This window comes from Balaenoptera physalus (genome assembly GCF_965194825.1).
Source record: "Balaenoptera physalus genome assembly, chromosome: 21".
Lineage (NCBI taxonomy): Eukaryota > Metazoa > Chordata > Mammalia > Artiodactyla > Balaenopteridae > Balaenoptera > Balaenoptera physalus.
In genome coordinates, this window is record NC_138902.1 from 19,365,563 (window position 1) to 19,387,946 (window position 22,384).

Here is a 22,384-nt window from a genome sequence, read left to right on the forward strand (position 1 = left end):
AAATTCTGAACACTGGTCATTTCAAAGAATCAAAATCTTATGCTAAAAAAGAATATGTAACTGGGCCATTATTTTTAAAGCACATTCATATCCCAGATCACAATTTATCTTCATCACAGTTCTGTGAATAGGTACAGCAGGTATCATACCCATTTTTTTTTTTTTTTTTTTTTTAACAAGTGAGGTGCAGTAGCGTACCTAATGAATTTTTTTTTTTTTTTATTCACGTTCTTTTTTATTTATTTATTTATTTTATTTTTGTCTGTGTTGGGTCTTCGTTTCTGTGCGAGGGTCTTCTCTAGTTGTGGCAAGCGGGGACCACTCTTCATCGCGGTGCACGGGCCTCTCACTATCGCGGCCTCTCTTGTTGCGGAGCACAGGCTCCAGACGCGCAGGCTCAGTAGTTGTGGCTCACGGGCCCAGTTGCTCCGTGGCATGTGGGATCTTCCCGGACCGGGGCTCGAACCCGTGTCCCCTGCATTGGCAGGCAGACTCTCAACCACTGCGCCACCAGGGAAGCCCTCATACCCATTTTTTAAATGGGAAGTTTATTTTCAAAGACAGGTAAGTATCTCTTGTCCATGGTTATGACATTCTGGAGAGTCAGACTATCCAATCACCAGAAGTAGCCCAAAGAACAAAGACCACTCATAAATCTTAACAATGCTCATTTCTTCAAGACAGAAATTCTTTGGTGACATCACTCTTTTACGACCTACAGTTACTGTTCCACAAACATAGAATGACCATTCCAGAAGGCCACCACCCTCCTGTCAAATTATCAGTTTGATTGGACTTCACCCTTCTAAACCTTCTCAACAGAGACTGGGAGCACTTAAATTGTACATTAATTTGTAGGACACTTTACATTAAACACATATACCATTCCTACTTTAAGCAAGACTGCTTCAAAGAATATCTATTCTCTACTGAAATATTTATGGATAAAATGTTATCATATCTGAGATTTACTTCAACATGAAATGGTAGCGGGGAATGGGTAGGCATAAAAATGAAAAATCTTTCCCAAGAAGCTGATCATTGTAGAAGTTAGGCAATAGGTAGAAACAGGGATTTCTTGTACATTTCTACACGGTATGTCCGATTTTTTTTCGTAATAAAACAGTTTAAAAAATAAAAGCGTAACAAATGGATTCTCCTCTGCACACAAAATTTCACTTACTAATCAACACAGCAGAACCTGAGATCTCAACATCTCTGTTTCCACTGAGTCTTAGAAAAGCCAACTACAAAGTCTACTTCTGCCCCAGTTCAAGCCTTAATGGGAAGTTAATTCCTCAAACCCACCAAAGGAGACTGCACCTCCTGGATCCAGTGAGCAATTATTCACTGCGTATAGCCTCAAGACTCCAAGGACAGCAGTCAGAGCCACGTTAGACACCAACAGGAAATGGAGTACCTTCCCTACCCCGGGTAGGTTTGTCTTTCTACAACTCTGCCCTTACCAAGAAAATCCTCCCAAAATGTCAGGAATGAGCATATAATTTCCAGTAAAGTACAGCAAAAACTATTTGAACGTGTGGCTTCTCTGCAGTATTCCTACAATTACGTGTCCCTCTTTTTACTTATTTGCAGAGGAGGCAGAGAAGCAGGCATCAAATATGGAGACACAGCAGCGAGTTAGGAAACGTATTTCATCTGTTCTTAGCCTTTGATGCCTGATGATTTTCTCTATTTTTTTTTTTTTTTCTGACAGCTTGAAAATAAGATTTACTTCCTGAAGAGCTTTTCTAGGAGTCTTCCTTTTAAGATATGGTCTGTGAATCTCTGCTTCGGAGGTTTTAAAAAACACTAAATTCTCATGTATCTGGAATAGTATTTGTATATTCCTATTAATGCCTTAAGATCATTTTCAATTTTGTAAACCTGGTGAAGGGTTTTAAAGAAACAAATCTGCTGGCATTAAAGGGCACCAAAAACTGGTTTACATATATTAAGAAAAATAAACCACCTCATTTTTTTTAATGTACAGATTAAAAGAACTAGTTTGCATTTTTTTGTTGTTTTCACTTAATTTTGTGTTTAACTTGGCACACAACCCAAACTCTCAAGGTTTCTTCCCTTGTCTCTATGTAAAATGTTCTAAACACAATATTTCAGATGTCCTTAACTCTCAATAAGTACCATGTCCCCTCACTCACCGCTCCATTCATTTGCTTATCAATACAGCCTGAATACAAATCTACTGGATATTGTTTTCCTGTTTGAAATCTTCATGCAATTTGTTTGCATCTCTTTTTACTTTCTTTTCTCTTATTCTGTTCCCCCCTCCCTTTCTCTCACCTCTCCTTCCCTTTACCCTCTTGTTTTCATTTATTTATTTCTTATTTCTTTATTAAGAGTCTTGATTTCAAATCTGAGGAAACAATCAGACAAATTCAAATTGAGGGATATTCTACAAAAACAACTGGTCTAGGCTTCAGGAATGCCAATGTCACGAATGATAAAAGACTGTGAAACTGACCTAGATTAAAGGAAACTTTGACAAAAAAATGCAATGTGTAGCGATTGATTGGACCTTGGTTTAGGGGGAAAATAGTTATAAAGAACATTATTGGGACTATCAGGGAAATCTGAATAAAGGTACTGTAACAAAATTGAATTTCTCAAGTGTGATAATTGCATTGTGGTCATGCAGAAGAATGTCCTTGTTCTCAGGCAGTATCTGCTGAAGTATTTAGGGGTGGAATGTCATCATGTCTACAACTAAATTTCACATGATTCAGCAAACAAGGAAATACATGCATAAAGAAAGGAAGGAAGGAAGGAAGGAAGGAAAAAAGGAGTCGTGGTTTCTCTTAGTTTTTCTGCCTTTTCCATCTGGTCTTTCTGCCATGGAAAAAAAGCCTCAGGATTTCATTAAATACTTTTAAAGTCTTGGCTAAGTTTGCAGTCATGGAGATTCTTGGGAATATTTGTGTTATAATTCACAAATGTAGCTCTTAAGATGATATCCTCCATTCAAATTCTGTGAGTGGTATGGCACTGAAATCCTCATATGTTCAACCTGATAACCATGACTTTGGGGCTCCAACCCCACTAGGTCCTTTGGTGGAAGGAAAATAATCACTCATCTGGCAGATCAACACATCCATCCTTTCCTTTGGGGGTTCATGTGCAAAGACCAGTACATCTTTTGCCCTTAAGAGATGATCTATGACTTAACGAGGCACAGACCTTCAGATACCAGGTCTTTCTTAGCTAAAATATCCACTCTTTAAGGTGACCCTATTGTATAAACATTTCTTGATGTTTGGGATTCGGATATACCTCTATTGACTAGCCTGAGTTTCTCTCGCGCATGCAGTCTCAAGACTGTCTCAAGAGCAGGAGCTCCCGGCTACTCTGACTTTGCCTCCTTAGAAGTCCACTTGTCATAATGTCCCTGCATGTCTTCAGGGGAAATCACCTATGACATGAGGATACCCAGCTTTTCAGAGAACAGCTGTTTTAAGGTGTTAACTCAAAATTCTCCGTAAATGGAGAAACAAATCTGTGACCCACCAACCCAGCCACATGACTGCACTGTTGGCTCATGGGTGTTCTGCGGTCAGTGGTACCTTCTAGAAAAGTACCATAAAAATTCCTCACTCACTCCAGGTGAAGCCCAAATGCAAGCATCCTATAGACTGGGCAACAACAAAAATTTTTCTTTGTCCTCTCATATAACCATCCTAACAGAATAGCCCTGGATATTTCACAGACTTGATAAAAACACAAACTAATATTGAGCACGTATGGTCTGTGTGTTTTCTCTCCTCTATTCATAGTGAGACAATTTTCAATAAATTTTCTTCCATTAGATTACAAAATAATAACTATATGTTACTAGAATACATTTTAGAAGCATGTATGTTTCTCACGTATACAGTTTACTCGCATGAAATAATCTCATTTATTCCACTGAAAAAGTACGCCGCCAAGTACTTTCTAACACTCAGGTATAACTTTATAAGACCAGGGGTAGTTTCTAAACCTTGGGGCAATTTTTTAAAGTGAGTACTTGGATTTTAAAACTGCAAAAATTTTTCACTTGGATTTTAAAACTGTAAAAAAAAAATTACGTGCCTTTCAATTCTTGTTTAAGAGTAAGTAGTCTGTTAATTAAAAATTGGTTGAAGGCAAACACAATGCTAAGTTAATGCTTCCAATGCAGTAAGTGGTCTGAGCATCTCTGGAATGGTTTAATTGTATTTGGTCCACCACAGTTCATAATTCTGCTTTCATTGTGATTCTGGAGAAGTAGCGTTTCCACACCCTGAAACAATTTAATGATAGAGCAAGTTTTAAGCAGTCTTTGCCTAAATCGATTTCAAACCTGCTTGACATTAATATGAATATATCCACACCCTTAGAAATGTATCAACAGAGACAGACAATCAAGTGCAACAAGGAGCAGCCTATAAAAATAGAAACTCAAAAATGCTCAGAGCAATGCCACATGTTTTACAGGCACTCCTTTTTACAGGCTTTAAGTGATTCAAAGGGCTTTAAAAGATCACATATATACTCCTCCAACTCTAAGTCAATGCAAGTAGGTATACCTGTATACTTAAAAAGTCTGTTTTTGCACGTCTACGTTTTTTATTTGATACGTTGCACAATGTAGAAAAACTTGTGGCAGTAATCCAAAAAAATTATTTTACATGCTCACCACACAAAAATTGAAGGCACTAGGCTCATTTATTCCAATACTTTCATGTGTGAATAAGTATCTGTAATAAAGGTGAAATAAATTTGTAAGAAGAACCATTCATCTAAGCAATCCTCTTGTTTTACTTGTCTCCTGGGCACTTATTTTTTTTTAATATGTTCAGTACTGCTATATCAAATATTGTACTGTATTGTTAAGAACAGGAAACAAATTTTAGCATGTGTATGCTGCCGAGACGTGCCGATAGCATGGGACACTAGATAAATTATTTCTGTTCTTTGAAGGTGCTGACAATGCAAAGCTAGCTCATGTTATAACTCTCCGCGTCTGTGCAGTTAATCTGAAGAGCCTCAACACTCTGAACAAACTAAGCAGGAAACCTGCAAAATATTATCAAATAACCGTGAGCTTTCAGCTACGACACCAGTGAAGTCTTTCCTGCATAAATCCATTTAAAAGCCTGATACCGCACACGTGCAGATCTCACAGTGAAAACTGGTGACTGGCAACTGCGTTAGTTGATAAAAGTCACACAAATATCATTAATCAGTCCTCAACAACGCAGAAGGATGTCCTTTCTTTTTTATAGTCATGCTAAAGGTAAATAAGTGACGAAAGTCTCTAAAACTCCTTTCTCAAGAAGATTTTGGTCACAATGAAGAGAGTAGATAAAGTTTAGGCTTTGCCATCTGGTCGTCTCTTCTGGGCTGCACTCACAAATTTGACTATAAAAGGGAAAATTTATCTTATCAGGTTTCAATTTTGTAAATATAGCCATGTAAAAGGCAGCAAGTTCTAGTGGCAACGGTATTTCCCAATACACCTAGGATTAAAACTATTGCTACTGGGGCAGTGTGTGATCTTAAGTTATGTTAAGGACCATCCCACAGGTCACTGTTTGTTGCCACATGTGGTGACGGGCTGCTCACGCTGCCCTATATCTAGCCGAATCATCCTTCAGATAGACTGTTCCTAACTCCGGTTAACTAGAGTTCCCTGTGAGCTTAAATGGGAAACTACCACGTGTCCCTGTGTATTCAGCAAGGATATTTGGAGAATGAGATAAAGCATGTGGGTGCCTCCACTTGTGAGAAAGTCACTATAAAGTTCAGGGATTTATTATAAAGTATTCTCAAGCTGACTCCCTAATATTGGCAGCAAACTAAACCAGTCAACACATTGAGAATAGGCTTCAAGGTATAGTGAAGATAGTTGGACCCAGAAATACCATTTTAGCAGTTCCATGTCCAACTCCTTATACAAGGATGTGTGTGAATTACTGAATTAACACCTTTACGAGCATTTTGAACAATCCTCTTAACATCTGCATGGAAGGTGTCATTATACAACAGAAAACAATAAAACCAGGGGTGATATTTAGCATTTTACTTCTATTATTCACAACGGTAGTACCTCTACAGCCAAAGTTGGCATCTTACTAGTGTTAACCTTGATTTCCCAAACATTTCAGTCTCCGCTGGTGGGGATTTTCACACATGGACAAGCTCAGAGTTTCCCTTCCCACAGTTCACTGCTACAAGTTGGCTGAATAGTAGGATTCTTTTAAATGCTCATTTCTAGGGTATGAGCCACAAACAGGCTAGTCAAAAACTATGCTTATTCTAAGGTCATAGAAAATGACTTATCACATTCTACAGCTAAACACCACACCCAACAGGCTGCACTGAAGAGGCACATGTACAACAGAGAACCATTTAAGGAATTTATCCCTCCCCAATCAAAGGAAGTGAGGTAAGAGCAGTTATTAGTAGGCGGTAACAGTCCCTGTTTGGAGGCTTAGGCTTTTGATGGTGGTGGTAGTGGTGTGTCCATTTTGACTGGCACTATATCCAAACATCCAAATGTCTAAAGGTATCAGATGGAAGATATATAGTATCTCAGGGACCTAGCACAAAGTAAGACCTTAAGTGTTTGCTGAAAAAATAAGTAGAAGGAAGGATCTAGAAGATACTGACAAAGAAGAGACCCAGTCCAAACATTATTCCAAAGTCCACACCCACCTTCTCAAAAGACTTCTTAAATGTGAGATCAAAGGGCCCCAGTGATGTTATTTTTTGTTTTTATGCATTCCACTGAATTAGGACTCTTACGCTCTCTGCCACGTGATGTTAATAGGGAGGAAATGTAAATTTAACTGGAAAATTGCCCAATAAGCAGTACTGCCTTTACTTTGCAATTGTTATATTCTCCTCTAGCTCTCTTATCTGGTCGTCACTGTTAGTGTTCTCTACTTGATTCCTGCCTCAGTTAAGATGCTGGTCCTTGAACTGCATTCCTCCCCATCTCCTTTAATGTACCTTATCTCAGAGTCTCCCACAGAAGCCAGGCTGTTCTTCCATTTCAGCAGGAGAAGCAGACACATTAATATTATCTCTTTTGCCTTCAAATCAAAGTTGATCGATTGTCTTCATTGATTGACCCCAGTCTATAAGGTCTAAATTTGTTCCCTTAACTATTAAGTTATTTACCATCAACGTATATCCCAGATTTACCATTTGTGTCACATTCCCTCTTCCCTTGTCCTTGTATGTATTTCTTGTAAGATGGATAATTATTCTTTCTGTTTTACAGGTGAGGATATGGGGGTTATCCAGGCGCTTGTTCAAGGTCACAAGGCTGTCAAGCTGCAGACCAGGATTTAAACCCAGGACTTTTCCCTCCAGGAGGATAATTCTGCACAGTTTGAGGTGGAGATAAGCAAAAGGGGAGGAGGATAGCAGACTAAAGATCTAGAATGATTACTCCATTTCATAGTCACTATGGTAATTTTATGTGTCTTATAATAAGCTATATCAACTAGATCACCTCTCCACATGTGTCTGCGAGAGATTTACAACACTGTACAATTCCACAAGGGAAATGAGCGCAGATTTACTAGGTAAGAGAATTTTTCAGCCTGAAAAATTGATATTATGTTTGTTGAAGTTAGCAATCTTCTTCTTCTATACAGTTCTGTAGTGCTTGACCCAGTTATTTCATAGGTTGAGGGTCAAAGATAAAATTATAAAACTACTATAAGAGTGGTCCCAAGACCTACGAGATGAAGTTAAAATAAGGTTCTCTTAGTACTTTCAGCAATAAACTCCCAATAATAGCTACCACTGGTTGAGTACTTACTATGAACCAGACACTGCTCTAAGAAAGTCATGTTCATTAACTCTTTTAAGTTCTGTAACAATTCCAGGAGATATGTATTATTACCATTATTCCCAATTTACAGACAGCAAGACAGAGACAGAGAGGTAAAGCAACCTCCCACAGTCACACAGCTTGCATATTGCGGCGCCAGTATCTGGACCCTGGAAGTCTGACTCCAGAGCTCCTGCTCTTACCTCCTAGGCAATCAACTGAATAATTTGCTCTGTTGGATACGTTTATATGTCAAACGTAAGATTTAATTTATCGATATGTTAATAGCGTCCATATTTCCCTGATAAAACCTGGCATACACCGCAGGACAGATCATTTCTGCCTATTCCAAGTGCAAAAAATAGTCTGGGAGAGAAAGTTGATATGAAACTGGCTGACTCTTCTAAGCTACTTTGATGACTTACGGGGAAATATATGTCTATGTACAGCTGATTCACTTTGTTATAGATCAGAAGCTAGCACACCATTGTGAACAATTATACTCCAATAAAGATGTTAAAAAAAAAACCAACAAAACAGAATACTTGAAACTGATATTATACAAAAAAATTGTTTTTTGAACTGTGTGATTGCTTGCTATCCACCAAATGCCACAGGGGTGGACTGTATATCACTCCAGTGTTCACTGAAATGCAATAGCTCCCACGTGAGGACATGGCAACAAGAGGGCCTTAAGAGATTACTGATGTTCTTTCCAGGTGTAAAGGCAGATCGCCGACAAGCTGGAGTCAATCACGGCACCGTTGCTGGCAGCTTTAAGGTAAGTGTTCAACAGGCCTGCCTAATTAATGCTGTCAGCACAGCTGTTCCCAATTATAAGGACATCTCACTTACGGACATAAAGAAGCTGTTCTGCAAGCTTCACTTAAGGCCGTCAATACACAGGGTTAAAACGGATCCATTACAGTTTGACCTAATTGACGTGTGGCAAATTTCATTTGACAAAAGTTTATAAATTCGATCTTTTCTGTTGTCAGAAAGCAGGGTTTATTTTTCCCCTTCATTTGCTATCCATACCTTCCATATTCACTTCCAATATGTCACTTAAAGAGAGACCTGGAGAAATACCCAGTTACTGAAAGTTTGATATTCTATTTATTTATTTTCCTCTGGTAATGGGGGTCTTCTCTTCTGATGTGCTCATGACTTAAGTAAATTTAGGACACTAGCGTGACCTTGATGTGTTAATAATATGTGTCTATGACCATTATTTCTTTGTTCAAATGGAATTAGAATCATTTAATTAACTGATGTCACTAAAATTCTCTTTCTTCCTTTGAGAGAAGGACCTTATTTTGATGTTCTGTACTGGATGAAATTCCCAGCTAAGATGAGTTAGTTAACACTTGATTATAACTAGTTTTAAACAATAACAGCTGTGGGAAAACTTTTAAGCATTGCATAAAACGTAAAGCACTGCTGTTGAACAAAGCCCTAATTTATACCAATATTAGTACCCCATCATCTACTTTTCACATAGCCACTTAAAACCTACTTCTCCTGTGAAGAAGAAAACACTCTAGCAGAGCTAATCATGAAATAAACGTGTTTCCTTTCAGGACCTCAAAAGTGTCTTTCTTTGTTATTTAGGCAGGTCAACTTTTCTGGCAACCATGTTCCTTATTTTTCTATTTTATTCACAGATAACTTATTAAACTGAATGACACTCAAAAAGTGCATGCCAGGATTGAAGGGAGGCTTCTCAATTCACTGACACCAACCAGATCAAAGTTAAATCTGTCTCTGCTTTGCTTACTATAGTTAAATAACCAGCTTTGCAATCCCTCCTTAAGTAGGGCCCAAGTTTGACTTTCGGAGGATCGTTAAAGCTTGTGTAGCTCTTTGCATTTTTAAGCCGGTCCGCCGACAACCTAACAACTAACAATCCTTATCATTTTACTGCTACCCCACAGGAAAGACTAAGAAAGGCAAGTTTCTTATCTTAGCGTTCCCAGCGTCACAAATTTGTTGAAGAGGCAGAAAATGACCAGAGTCAAATAAACAGATTGTTTACAGTAAGAAAATCCGTGCTACATCATTGATCATCTAAAGCAATATAATTCTGTGACCTATCTAACAGAGCTACAAGGCTGTGACGCTTTCCTGCACAGTCGTTGGAAGCCAAACTATAAGATCAGAGCCAAAGGAGTCTGGTTTCAGACAACACACACACACACACACAATCACAATAAGGAAGACTTCGAATTCACAGTTTCCCTTATTTGACACAAAAAATTAGTTCACTAAAGCATCCCTTGAAAGTACAAGTGAGCTGTTTCCTGTACACTCTGAGATAACCCACTGGTTCTCAAATTGCAATCAAATTTTCTCAGCACAAAGATTCACAAACACTGCACAAAAGAAACCTAAATGAAGCTTACTTAGCATGTCAACATTTGCCTTTCATTTCCTCCACAGGGACACTGGCACGCCACTAGAAATAACTCCTGTTGTTTGTTTTTATGTAGAAAGAAGTTTCATTGGCTTCTTTGCTAATGGTTTCTAGTCCATGAATTTAACTGGCTAAACTCCACACATAACATTCTGTGCTTCTGCCTATAGCTTTTCATAGTCTCTATGAACAGGAAAAATCAGGAGTTTGCAGACCCAGGATCTAATGCTTGTTTGGTCTGTGGGACCAAAGAGGCACTCTGAACCTCAATAATCTTATCCATAACAAGGGGTGAGGGGGGCTTCCCTGGCGGCGCAGTGGCTGAGAATCTGCCTGCCAATGCAGGGGACACGGGTTCGAGCCCTGGTCTGGGAAATCCCACGTGCCGCGGAGAAACTAGGCCCGTGAGCCACAACTACTGAGCCTGCGCGTCTGGAGCCTGTGCTCCGCAACAAGAGAGGCCACAATAATGAAAGGCCCGCGCACCGCGATGAAGAGTGGCCCCCGCTTGCCGCAACTAGAGAAAGCCCTCGCACAGAAACGAAGACCCAACACAGCCAAAAATAAATAAATAAATAAATAAAATTTTTTAAAAAAGGGGTGAGGGGACTAGATCTGCCTTACCTATTTCACAAAGCTGTAAAGATCTAATTAAAAATGGTGGTGCAAGCATTTTGCATCTTTAAAAAATTTTTGTTTTCATTTTTAGTGCCGACTGGACTGTCATGATCTATAGATCATCTGAAAAGTCAAAAAATGTTAGCTCATATAAATCCAAATGACACCAAATCACGTAATTAACAGCTAAAAAACTGCATATAGCTGTGGTCACTCCTCAAGACAAAAAAAAAAAAAAAAAAGCAGCTGGAAACTATCAAGAAGGGTCACCAAAATGTTCAAAGGGAAGTTCTGCCAGTGTAAAGGAATAGACTAAACATTCTACACGCCTCACGACTGATACAAGGAAGGCCAAGAAAGGAAAACAATGCGTCTCTAAAGTCATAGAAATTTTAGATTCATAGAATACTACAATGCATGGAAAGCCCTGCAAGCATGAAGCAGGTAGCATTAGAAAAAAAAAGGAAAAGAAGCACCTTCATACTTGATTTTATTTCAGCACGAAAGGTTATACTCAAGATGGCAAAATCTGAATAAGGTCTATAGTTTAGCTAATAGCATTATACCAATGTTAATTTTCAGTTTTGATCAATATATCAAGGGAACAGGGAGCTGGAGGAAGGGTATATGGGAACTCTGTCCTATCTTTGCAATTCCCCAGTAAATCTAAATTACCCCTTCCCCAAAACATACTCAAGATGACTAGCCCAATTTATGTATTTTTTGGATAGTAAGTTAAGTGTCCCTCTTCTGTGTTCCCATAAAGCCATTATTATTCCATTTAGTACAATGCATTTTATCTTTATAGGCATTTGTTTCACCCAGGAGACAGAAGGCTCCTTTAAGTCAGGGGCTTTTTTCTTTTAATTCAGCTTTTATCCTAGTAACTAGCACAGTGCCCAGTAATACTTGCTGAATAGGAGAATGAATAAAGAAAGAAAGTCAGTCTGGGAGTCAAATACTCCATATCAAATGAGCCACTTGTTTCTCTCTAATGCACAAGATTTATGCAAAAACACACTGGCTTTTAGCAGGGTTATCATGTACCTTTCCTACTCGTATGATATGAATGTATTACATGGTCTTTTCTTAGCCAAACATTTAGAATATTCCATATTGAAAAGATCTTCTGAAATCCAACTAGTGTCGAGATAATGGCTCTTTCATAGAGATAACCAGCTTTATTCTCTTAGATATTTCTCTATTTCCATTCTTTCAACAAATATTATTGAGTGTCTATTGAATGGATACTACTGTTTTAAGTACTCAAGATACAGACTTGAACAAGAAAAACAAGATCCCTGCTCTCCTTGGAGCTTACATCTTGGGGTAGGGACAGGCGTAGAGGGAGAGCCTATTAATCAATTAGACTGTTATATGACTTGTAAAATAAATTCTTTATCTTTAACTCTTAAGAGCACTAAAAAATTGTTGAGGTAGCTGTATACTTTCCACTTAGTCATGCAATATAGCTTTCTTTTCTATTTAAATTGAGACTGAGAATTGATCACTAAGTCTTATTTATAACCAACTAATATTATCAGTTAAACACTGCTCAATTGGTAAAATGGCATTTTGAAAGCTTTTATTCATGGCAGCAAATTATTTTTCGTATTAAAAACAACTCTATTAAGGAGGCTTCCTCTGCATAAATTATATTCTCAATATTTCATTATACTATGTTACACTTTTACCATTATACAACTCAATATAAGTTGTGAAGCTTCCTGGTTAAAAGGCTGAGTCAGACAGACCTAAATTCAAATCCCACTCTGCCATATACTAGTTGTGCAACCTTGGGAAAATTCTTTAAATTCTCTAGACCCCAGTTTCCTAAAATTTAAAATGAGATTACAATAGAACCTACCTCATAGGGCTGTTAAAAGGATTAAAAAAGATCATGCAATTTAAGCACTGAGCAGTATGTGTCCCAGTGCAAGCACTCAATAAATGTTGGTAGCAATTCTTATTATATTTTTACTTAAGCCTTCAATATATTTCAGCAGTCTATAAAGCTTTCTAAATTAACATAAAGTTTTAAAAGTGACTGCTCACTTAGAGCTAAGACCAGTGAAAGCACATTCATTCCTCTGGCAGATGGAATAATGATTCCCAAAGATGTCTCAATCCTAATTCCTAGAACCTGTGAATATGTTGCCTTGTATGGCAAGAGGGACTCTGCAGATGGGATCAGGGTGAGGGCCTTGATGTGGGGAGATGACGCTGTAGCAGCTGGTTCACCCAATCTAGTCACGTGAATCCTTAAGAGCAAATAATCTCTCCCTGGCGTAGTCAGTAGAAGAATGGTCAGAGACGTAATGTTGCTGGCTCTCGAAGTCAGGGGAAGGGGCCCTGAGCCAAGGAGTGCAGGCAGCCTCTAGAAGCTGGAAATGCCAAGAAAACAGATTTCCTCCCAGAGCTTCCAGAAGGGAGCGCAGCCCTGCCAACACTGTGATTTTAGCCCAGTGAGACCTGTCTCGGAATTCTAACCTATAGAACTTCAAGATAATAAACGTGTGTTGTTTTATGCCTCTAAGTTTGCGGTAATTAGGTATAGCAGCCACAGGAAACTAATACAATCCCCAGAGAGAAATCGATTCTGTTGATTTTCCCATATTAAGAACGGTGCAACTCTATCTCATGAAATGGTATATAGGATGTTCGTGTATAAAAATAGATAAATCAGGGTGAGTACAACTACTAGCTATGCATCACTTCACCTTTCATAGCCTCCTGCTCAGGGGCCGAGAGAGGAGCCACACTGAAGGACTCACACACCCCAGGGAACAGAGCTTGGAAACCATTAGGAGTTCAGGAACCAAGTTCAGCCCCAGAGACTGACCCCAGCCAATCGTGGCCAAGACCATCATTCTCTCTCTCGGGACTCAGCTTCCTGTTCATAAAAACAAGAGGTTGGATCATCTTTCAATGCTAGTAAACTCCAAAGTGAGTCAGGGAGATCTTTTTTTTTCCTCCTTTTTGTACACTGTGTTTCAGGAATTTATGAACAGAGAGTCACCAACCTAATTTTTATATTTAAACATGATTTATGAACACTAACATCCCAATGACAACAGTACTGTCATACTACTAAAAAAGAGAAGAAAGGACTTCTATGAAATTTTCCAAGGTTCTCAAGAACCCAAACCTACATATTGGTAGAAATGTGCTTGAAATTGACAGTTAAGGTGACAAAATAAAATAAATCATTTTTTGAGTAACTTTACTATTTAAGTAGCAGTAATTTTTTTCTTGATTTCTGGAAAACATCATTTAGGGATTTTAATAAACAAAAATTTAAAACAAATCTTCAGACAAAGACTTTACAGATTAAACATTACACTCACTTCTGGGTTGATATCTGAAGAAGCCCACCACTTGGGAATCATATATCTTAGCTTTAGGTCATAATTTCTGTTTCTAAAGAAAGTTATTTCTTGCATGACTTTGGTATACCTCAAATATCTTACATAACACAAGGGAATATTGTGTAATGGGACCAAAAGTGTGCAGTGAATCTGTTGAACAATGATCTATCTGTAAAAGGGGGAAAATCATCCTGACATAAGTTAACAGCTATAGAAATTTGACAGATAAGAGCATAGCCTAAATCAAGCTTCTAGACAGGTCATGAAAGCCATTCCTAAATCATCTTTAGTATCAACACTTTCTGACAAAAATCCACCAGCAATGCAGTTGACTTCTTTGATTTAACCATTAGAAAGTAACTGTGAGAAATCAAACTTTAGGAATTTTACCATAATAATGGTGACAAAAAATAAAGAGGAAGCAAAATTTCTATAGTGGTTCTGCTATAGCATGTTTTAATGTATTAATAAGTAGGTCCTAAGTAGGGGCATGATATCAGCACATTATTGATTTAAAGCACTAAGGGACAAGCTTTCTTCTGATTAAAGAGATAGCCATGGTAAGACATGAAGATCTTACGAAAAAAAGCTAATATCCTACAGATGTGCATTGCAAGTTGTAGCTAGTTCAGTGGCTTCAAGAATCACTACATTTTCCATTATGTAAAGTTAAATGGAAGAGCTGACGGTACAGATGAAAAAGGTACAAAGGTATTTCCCCATTTTTGTAAGAAGTGCTATAATGATGGCAGGTACCAGTCTTTAAAAAAAATTGATAAAGAAGCTAATACTGATCTTTGCTAGAAGAGAATGCCCTCAAGGACCAACGCCTGCAAAATAGGTACCAGTCTCAAGGTTTAAGGATATAAAGATTCGACTAAGTCGTTAAGAACGAGTATCATTGGAGTTGTAACTGTACTTTCTTGTTAGTGCTCCAATTATAGTTCCATACGTTTTCACTTCTCTTCACCCAGACCTACTTTTCCCAGAAGCCCCGTTATTTTTAGCTTACGATTTTGTAAAATGAGGACTTTTTTCAGGAATGCAAACATGGAGTTTCAGCAGAAATATCTGTAAGTAGGACAGGGAGCTGTCAATGGTCTGGCAGACCGTCCTCCACCCAGCCAGACGTTCTCAAACCTTGTGTACATACAAGTCACCTGGGCAAGTTTATCAAAACAAATAAGAAATATTCATAGACCCCCATCAGAAGACTCTGATACACTAGAGTCAGAGAAAAGCCCAGGAACGTGTTCTTTCGAAAAGCATCTCAGATGATTCTGGTATGGGTGATCTGGGCACAGTATTTTCAGAAATATGACAATGCTCTGAGGAAGCAGTTCTCTCCAAAAGTTGCTCAGCATTTACAGAGTTAATGCCCACTCCACTAAGTCTTTCCAGTAAGGACATCTTTTTCTGGAATGCTTAACATTTATTTTCCTAGGTAAATTAAAAAGAAATAAGGCTTAATTTCCCTTCTGGAGAAATTCAGAATCTTACAGAAAGAGACAAAAGTGAATTATGAGAAGTTTTACATTCTTATAGGAAGTGCTCTAATGGATGGCATCTGCTTAGTTACTTACAAGGCTCAAGTTCTAACCCTTCATATCCAAAATAATAGTAAGCTAGGTGCTGGATGTAAAAAAAAAATTTTTTTTTGAAAAAAACGAAAAAGGAGAGAAAACGAGAAAGGGAGAATCAGATATTCCAAAAAATTTCTCCTGAACTAGACACCTGCATGCATCTTTATATGTTAGGAAAGGTAGACTATTCTCTATGTAAGGGCAGAGTCATTTCATAACATTTAAACAACTTATTTAAAATATATTGCATTAATCAGGCACACATTTATTTTGGAGAGTTCATATGGACGTTGCTTAAAAATATTTTTCCCTAGTCTTTAAAGCTGTGTAAGAGAAAGAAACAAACAACTTTAAACCTGTGCTTTCTTTAAGATGAGTATATATGTCTGTCCTCAGATTGGAATGGCTAGATCTAGAAAAGGTAGTTAAAAACTATAAAATATGGTATAAGAACTTTGCATTCCCAGACCTAGTTTAAACTTCATTCGAAAATTCAAGCCCTACCTTAGTGTCACCATTCAATCTTTACAAGATACTACCTCCAAATCTTCTTACTCATCCGTCTCTCCTAGGCGACCATGAGCATTAATACCTGTGCGGATATTAGTATCTCTAGCCTAGATCTCTTGGTTGAGATCTAGACCTTTGTTAGTGTTGCTTATCTCAAAAAAAACCCAAAAAATGGCACAAACATTCACTCAGTTGAACAAATATAAAATTTCATTTTCTCTTCAATTCACACCCATATCCAGTCCACTAAAAAATTCAGTCAACTTTACTACCACCTCTCCTCCTTCTCCCATGCCCATCCCAGGCCCTTCCTGGAAGGGAAATTCTGAACTAGAAATTAGGCAATAAGCAGAGACAATGAACTAGAAATGAGCCAACTATAAAGCAATCGCAAAAGAAGAAAAGAGGGGAAAGAAGAAGTAGGCCAACCACAAGGGCAATTAAATACCAACTGAACTAAAACCTGCATCCTAGGAAAGGGGGATGTCACCAGAAAAGAACTGTCTTCATGAAGGATAGCAGCGTCTGTTATGAATTCCACATTAGAGAGGTAGACCCAACCGGTATGGACACTGAGACAAAGGTCAGCTGTGAAACCTGGGGAAGGAATAGGAGGTGTAGTTGGAAGGAGTATTCCTGGGTGGGGAGCAAAGAGAAGGATTTATAATCTGCTATTTAGCTTTATTCTACATCCGGCCTTAGATTTGTTGGTTCACTTCTGTTTCTGAGCCATCTGGTTTTCCCTAATAGGACAGAACTCCATGCCTTTAAGGTTGAAGCATAACTGGTTCTCTCACAACAGCTTGGCATCCTGAACAGAATTCAAGGTTCAGTAATCATGAGAACAAATGCGGGAGAGGTGGATGGTGGACTTGTTGCATAAACTGTCTCAAATAAAGGATACTCAGATCAACGACTGAATTTGAGATTTTTTTTTAGAACTATATTGGAATAAATTGATCAACGGCCTTTTGAAGGCCTGATGAGAGAACGCAGGTTCCTAGTAAAAAGATAGAACAGGCTGGAGAACATAAGCAATGTCAGTTAAGAAAAAGTCAGGGGCTTCCCTGGTGGCGCAGTGGTTGAGAATCTGCCTGCCAGTGCAGGGGACACAGGTTCGAGCCCTGGTCTGGGAGGATCCCACGTGCCGCAGAGCAGCTGGGCCCGTGAGCCACAACTACTGAGCCTGCGCGTCCGGAGCCTGTGCTCCGCAACAAGAGAGGCCGCGATAGTGAGAGGCCCGCGCACCGCGATGAAGAGTGGCCCCCACTTGCCACAACTAGAGAAAGCCCTCGCACAGAAACGAAGACCCAACACAGCCAAAAATAAATAAATAAATAATTTAAAAAAAAAAGACAAAGTCAGAATAAAGACTGCCAGAACAAATAGCAAGGATATATGTTTTTATGGCAGAATATTGAGACGACAACAACTTTTCAAGGGATATTATAGAGCAGAGGTAGGCAAAATACAGCCCTCAGGCCAAATCCTGCCCACCACCTGTTTTTGTAAATAAAGTTTTACTGGGACACAGACACTCATTTGTTCGTAAATCATCTATGTCTGCTTTCATGCTAAACTGCAAAGTTGGCTCTTTACAGAAATGTTTGCGGACTCCTGTTACAGAGCAACAGTAAGTCATCCTAGGGTATCTATAGAATTTCATCTAGCAATTAGAATTGGCTGGTTCCATAAAGACAGATTACAGAATGGGAATAATTCATGTGGGATCTACATTTTGAGGTCCAAGAATGAACTCAGTATACAGAGTGGCATTTCCAAAATACTATCTGTGAATACAAAAGAAACAAGCTCCCCATCCAGACAAGCAGAGGAGGCTATGATATGCTTATAGTAAGTGCTGGCATTACCTAGTTCAGGAAAAAAAAAATGCTTGCAATTTATGGATGGGATATATAGATTAGAAAAGGATGGTGGAGAAATCAACTTCAAAGTAAGAAAATAAATCTGTTATAAATTTGTGAATTAATGCTTTATTTGGTATATAGTTATTTAGTGTATATGATTCTATTTGATGATGATTTCCTACTTAGAAAAAGAGGAAGACAGATTCACCCAGACCCTGACGCACAGAAGCGCCCCCTGGATGAGGATAGTTATCAGAGACAGGAAATGACGTCTGTAGAATAGAAAACTAGAGACATAATCATGAAATATCTCACCCACTTAGAATCTGAAAAACTGCATCTACCCAAAAGAGGAAAATTCTGATATTACTTTGTTAGTAATTTATAAAATCTTCAATTCTGTTTCAATTTGAGAGGTTATGCCATTATGTCCCTAATGGCTGTCAATGATTTTCAACTATAATCAAGATGGCTGGGAAAGATGTAAATGTAAGTTGGAACAATACATTGTAGTTAAGCAGGAACTATTCCAGGATTGTGACAATGGATTATTATTTTAGAAAGAATGGACTTTTGGCTTAATGAATCAAATTTGGACAGTAACAATAGTACGAGGCTCTCTAAACTTTATCTCAGAGACTTGACTCTGTACCTCGCTTATGCTGTCTGGATGACATTCTGTCCAGTTTCTTCCTGGGAGAGCTCTGAGATCATTTACATTGTTTACAAAATTATGCTAACTTTTTGTAACGAGGATTAGCAGGAAAAAGGTAAGTGACTTTAAAATCAAAGATTGAGAAATAGAGGAAAACAGATTTTAGAAAGACTCGGGAAGTGTGTCACACCTTGTAATTATTTCTAACATGTGTTGCAATTGTCTCTTTGAAAGGAGGAAATGAGAATTATAGAAGTGGATTGGGATGAAATACTTTGGGTAAGAAGTCAGACGAAAGACACATTTTAAAAATGCAGGCAACCATTTGAATGTCTTGCTATGCTTCTAAATTTGAGTTTATACAAGTGTAAGTGACAAGAAAAAAAAATGCAGGCAACGTAAGAATATAGGACAGGGAACTCTAATGCACCGTGGTGACCTAGATGGTAAGAAAATCCAAAAAAGAGGGGATATACGTATATGTATAGCTGATTCATTTTGTTGTACTGTAGAAACTACACAACATTGTAAAGCAACTATACTCCAATAAAAATTAATTTTAAAAATATATAGGAAAGATAGAAGATAAAGATGAACACAAAAGAAAAAGGGTTGGTACTGAACTACATATAAAAATTACATGGGTTTTGGAATCAGACATAGTTCAGAGACTGAATTTTCTCAGTATTTATTTTTATGGGCATTTATATATTTGTAATTTAAAACATGGACATATCACGCATACGCGATTATTTACTAACTGTGAGTTGTATTACCATGGAATTTATTCCTACCTATTCCTTTTGAATAACTCTGTTGGCCTGTTGAAGGCAAAGGAATCCAAGACTTGTATGTGAAGGCTGAACTGAGAAGGTGGGGAAACACTGAGGCAGAACCCAAGCAGGAAGAAGACGCAAGTCCAAACCCTGAAGACAGAATCTCAAAAGCAAAACCTCCGCACCTGTGCTGTAAAATCACGATGGCACTGATTACTTGGATACAGGGCCAGACCCTCAGTGAGGGGTGGTGCTAAACATCTCCTGTGTGCACGTCATTCACAACAGAGCAAAATGAATTTATAGACATCTCAAACTGCAAAGGAACCAACATCCTAAATAGTTCTAGTGAGTAAAGGATGCTAAATAGAAATTAATAATAGAGTCCAGCATCCATTATTCCTAGTTTCAAATGTACATGTCACTGTTGTGTCTTTAATGAGGACCACTATTTTTATTGTTTTGTTTTATTTTATTGCCTGTAAAAATATTCATAAAGGCTACTGCAAGTTCATCCTACCTTCAATCCAGTTGACCCAACTTTCCCACCATAGATTTTTCCAGTACTTAACCACGCATAGATCACGTGTACATCTATATATGCACTACCCATATGTTCACTGATAAACTATACGCTTCTCTCATATGTAATAAGGATGTGCGCTTCTTAGAGATTTGGTTCAAAGATTAACTTTCTGGGTATGGCAAGCTCAATGGACGTTGCTATCAATCACCTACACTCCTGTCCTTTACCGATAACCTTATAATCATAATTCATATTAGCATAATCACCTTCTTACTGATTACTGAAAGATCCAAAATCATCAATAATTCAGTTACGTATGTGATACTTTATCTTAAAGAAAGGTTTCTTTCAAACCAAGGGTTGATATCCAGGGATTTCTGATTAATTCTTAAATTAACTGGAAAATTTAATTCGCAATGATATTATATTTGAAAATATTCTGGTTGAGATTTATTCATCTTAAAAACCTTAATAATAGAGTGGAGCAAAATACTTATTTAGAAATTCCCATTTAAGTTTTTGTTTTGTTTTGTTTTGTTTTGTTTTTGATAAGCTCATGAAGTTCAAGTAGTGGGTAACACAAAAATTTTTAAAGCAAGACTTAACTCTTCTTGGAATTTATGTGTATAAGAGTTTTGTTAAAAAGTTCTCTATAGTATCATTAGAATATAAAGTACTTACTCCTTTGGGGTAAGGATCATTTCTATTCTATTCATTGTTTATTCCCAGCACCTAGCACAATGCAAGGAACTATTCGGTATATATAATTAATACTTATCTGTTGAATAAATGAATGCAAAAACTTCCTGTAATAAATCAGTAATTCGACACCAGCTTGCCTTCCTGATGAACTATGAAATGCTTAAGAAACTGTACCTGAGAACTATAATATCAAAGTAGAGAAAAGAGTACATGAGAAAAGGAAGGGCAAGTGCTTCGCTTGCAGTAATAACTGTTTTCATATAATTTTTCTGGCAGCTATCAAATATGACGGGTCTTCCAAAAAAGGTTTTCTTTTTTAAAGGGGAAAACAGAAAGTAAAACAATAAGATTATAGTTTTCTACTGAAGCAATACTGACCTAGATATACTCACTCTTTCTTTAACCACAGTATTGCTAAAGTGAGCCATGAAAAACACACATGCACACACACACCCACACATATGCACACACACACACGCACTTAAAGCACATCTTTACACACAAGGTCTTTACACATAATTTTATTACTTCCGTAAGGTACTGTGAAAGGCTTGGCTCCTTTTTCTACGTCAAAGACTTTCACCTCCGCTTCTGTGTCAAGTGGCTCTTGGATGGATTACTCACGTGCGTGTTTATCATCTTTTGGGTTTTTAAAAAAACTCCCTGTACTAACTAGACATCACCTGCACATGACAGTTTGCTTGAAACTATATAATCATAGCAGTCTCTCAGATATGGATATTATTTTAAGACAACTCTTCTGACTTATTCAGATATGCAAACTTCTACAGTGCACAGGGTCCTCCATAAGCACGATTCTCAAACTTTGGTAGGCATCGGAATCAAATCTCCTGAAGGGCTTGTTAACACACAGACTGCCAGGCCTCCTCCCAGGGTTTCTGACTCAGGAGGTCTGGGTTGAGGCCAGACAATTTGCTGATGCTGTCGGTCCAGAGACCATGCTGGGTTTGATACATCCTGAGGAATAAGAAGGAAACAGATGACACAGAACTGACGGCAACCCATGAGAAAGACCTGCTATTAAAAATATATAAGGTTACTAAGAAAATAACGGCAGCTAATCTAACTTTCCTAAAACTACAGAGCAGAGGATGGCGGATGATGCCTAAGAGATTTGAAGGCTTTTCCTTTGACCAAAACTTGGACACAAACAGCCAAACCAAAAATTCTATTTGACCTAGATTTCCTTACCAGGAGAACGCTTGCATTGTGCAGAATGAGAGGGGCTTTTCAGCTGACCTTTATGTGGGTCTTAACTTGAGAATATTACTGGAATATGAATGGATGGCACAAATAACGGTCAAGGTTAACTTTCTAGGGCAAAAGCCATGGGTTCCACAAAGTAACCATTACTTAGATACTTCCATTCTTTCAACATGTATGGGGTACCTTCTGCACGCTGACACTGTGCTAGGATATCAAAAGATCTCCTTATCGGGAGAGAAATGGGGGAATAGATTTTTTTAAACTTATAATAAGCAAAGAGCATCCCAACAGACGTACAGGAGATGGTACCATG

General features: G+C 38.0%; 1 protein-coding gene across 8 annotated transcripts in view; it reads right to left on the bottom strand.

Annotated features, from left to right (window-relative positions):
- Nucleotides 1–22,384, bottom strand: part of NRG1 (neuregulin 1) — a gene marked incomplete at its 3' end in the record, with an annotated part of 224,649 nt that overhangs the window by 174,738 nt on the left and 27,527 nt on the right. The gene's annotated exons all lie outside the window — the stretch shown is intronic.